The 3,057-nt window shown below is 44.2% G+C and overlaps 1 non-coding gene across 1 annotated transcript; it reads right to left on the bottom strand.

Annotated features, from left to right (window-relative positions):
• Positions 1–804: 804 nt before the first annotated feature.
• Positions 805–911, bottom strand: LOC112083298. Its single transcript, XR_002897586.1, has one exon. It is a non-coding gene; the product is annotated as a small nucleolar RNA R71 (small nucleolar RNA).
• Positions 912–3,057: the final 2,146 nt, after the last annotated feature.

Below are 3,057 nucleotides of genomic sequence, written 5' to 3'. Positions count from 1 at the left end.
TACTGATTACTTTCAAGTTCTGTTTGTGATTTCAGGTGCATGAACACCAGGTCCAGATCAAGAAGCTGTGGTCCACCTTTCTCTCTCAACGACAACATTAATCTTTTGGTACCAAGGAGGAGAAGGGACAGGCGTGGAAGACAGATTGATCAGGCTGATATGGAAGACCAAAGAGAGCATGTGGTTGACATAGAACAACCGGTTCAGGAGCAACAGGCTCAGGGTAATGGAGCTGGTAATGTAGCTGGTAATGGAGTTGGTCAAGGGTTACATCAGGGTAATGTTCATCAGGAACAGGTGCATCATCAGCAAGCTTATGTCCACCAGGGACAAGCTCCAGCTCATCAGCAGAGGCATCAGGCCAATGTACAACAAAGAAAACAGGTGCACCACCAACATCAGCCCTTCCAACACCAGCAAAGGATATATGAGCAGCCACAGGTCTATGTTGGAGAGAATGACAGGGCCAATGCTCATCAGTATGGAGCTGGAATTAAGGCACCACCTGTGCAAAACAACAACTTTGAAGTGAAGGCATCCTTGTTGAATATGGTCCAGAACTCAAAGTTCCATGGATTAGCAATGGAAGATCCCTTGGAACACTTGGATCAATTTGATAAAGTGTGTGACCTGACAAAGATAAATGGAGTTTCTGAGGACAGTTTCAAGCTAAGATTATTCCCTTTCAGTCTTGGTGACAAAGCTCACCAATGGGAGAAGAATCTTCCAAGAGGCTCCATTCAAACCTGGGAGCAATGCAAACAAGCCTTCCTATCTAAGTTCTTCTCCACCTCCAGAACTGCTAAACTGAGGAACCAAATCTCTAGCTTCACTCAGCACAGCAATGAGAGTTTTGGTGAAGCATATGAGAGATTCAGGAGCTACACCAACCAATGCCCACACCATGGGTTTAGTGAGGCTTCTCTTCTCAGAACATTTTATATAGGAGCTCTTCCCAAGATTAGAAACCAGCTGGATACTGCCTCCAATGGAAAATTTCTGGAAAAGGAGATTCATGCTGCTTTAGAGCTAGTGGAGAACTTAGCAATGAGCTGAAGGTTCAAGCTCAGAACAGAGGCTCACTAGAGAAGTTAAGGAGTTGAGGAGTGAATTGGACAAGTTGAAATTCACCACTCAGAAGCCAATGCACGTTGTAGGAGAGTATGAGGAACCTTCTCAGATCTTTGAGAACATAAGTGAAGAATGTCTAACCCAGGAGGAGCTTAACTACATTGGGAATCAGAGGTTCCAGAGATATCAGTATGGCAATGCAAATCAGAACCTCTCTTACAGGAATCCCAATGTAGCTAACCCACAAGACCAAGTCTATCCCAATTCTCAAGCTCCAAAGAACTTTGTTCCCAAGAACAACTTTCAAGGGTCTTTTCAACCCAAGAACAACTTTCAAGGGTCTTTTCAACCCAAGAATCAGTTTGCTCAGAATCAGGGTTTTGGTCAGCAACAACAACCATTTCAGGGTACTGGTTTCAGTTCACAGGAACAGCAAAAGGCACCACCACGGTTTGGTCCACCTCAGTTCCAGCAGCAAGCGCCGGTTCAACACCAGTTTCAGCCACCACCGGTTCAGCAGCAGCCACAGATGGGGTCAGATATGGTTGGTATTCTGCAACAACTACTTCAGGGTCAACAGATATTTGCAAGCCAGAATGCAGCCATGCAGTAGGAAATCAAAGAATTGAAGCAGAACCAGGCCTCAAGCTCAAGGAACCAAGGACACCTACCTGGAAAACCTGAACCCAACCCCAAGGAATATGCTAAGGCCATTACACTGAGGAGTGGAAAGGAGCTACCTGGTATAGAGAAAAACAATGTGATCATTGAGGACAATGATCAAACTGAGGGGGAGGCAGCCTTAAAAGATGATCAAGTTGCTGAGAAAATCAAGGAAAGAAAAGGGTAAAGAGGTAGCAAAGGAACCTGAACCAGAAAAGATATATGTGCCACCACCTCCATACCAACCCAAGCTCCCATTTCCAGGGAGATTTAAGAAGCAACTTGTAGACAAGGCAAGAGCTGTATTTGAGAAGGCACTCAATGAGACACCACTCACGATGCCTCTCATTGATGCATTTCTAATGATGCAAAAGATGGGTAAGTTTTTGAAGGATGCCATTTTGAACAAGACTAAAGAACTTCAAGGCATGGTGGTACTAAGTCATGAATGCAGTGCTATCATTCAGAAGAAGTCCATTACAAGAAAGTTGACTGATCCAGGGAGTTTCACACTCCCTTGTGCCATTGGACCTCTACTATTTTCTGGATGTCTTTGTGATCTAGGAGCATCAGTCAGTTTGATGTCATTCTCTATAGCAAAGAAGCTGGGCTTTAGAGTTTTCAAACCAGCAAGGATCTCTCTTATCCTTGCAGATAGATCAGTTAGATTGCCTGTTGGTATGTTGGAAGATCTACCTGTCAAGATAGGTGGTTTTGAGGTTTCAACTGATTTTGTTGTGCTGGAAATGGATGAGGAACCAGTTGATCCTCTTATCTTCGGCAGGCCATTCTTGGCAACTGCAGGAGCTATTATTGACGTGAGAGGTGGGATAATAGAGCTTCAACTTGGGTATGAGAAGCTCAAGTTTGATGTGAATGAGATGATGAAGAAACCCACCATTGAAGGTCAATGCTTCTATGTGGAGACAATGGATCAGTTGGCTGATGAATTGCTTGAGGAACTTAATACTGAGGACCCTCTTCAAGCTACTCTAACTCAAGAACAAGGAGACAATGGGCTCTTAGCAGAAGAAAGTGAAGGGTACAAGATGTATTTGGACAATGCTAGAGAACTTGGTCCTGAGACAAGGTTTTTGGAACTGGAACAAAGTGGCTCTGAGGTTTTGGCTATCAAAGGAGCAGACATGAGCCAAGGCAGCTTTGACAAGGATTGGAATGAGGCTGATGCACCCCCTGTTGAGCTCAAGCCTCTACCATTAGGGCTCAGGTATGCTTTCTTGGGCTTAAACTCCACATATCCATTAATCATTAATGATAGCTTATTAGAGCATCAAGAGAGTGCATTGCTTAGTGAGATAAGAA

This window comes from Eutrema salsugineum, unplaced genomic scaffold, assembly GCF_000478725.1.
Source record: "Eutrema salsugineum unplaced genomic scaffold, Eutsalg1_0 scaffold_7, whole genome shotgun sequence".
Classification (NCBI taxonomy): Eukaryota; Viridiplantae; Streptophyta; class Magnoliopsida; order Brassicales; family Brassicaceae; genus Eutrema; species Eutrema salsugineum.
Note: the sequence above shows the minus strand (reverse complement) of the source record. Positions and strands in the feature narration are given on the sequence as shown.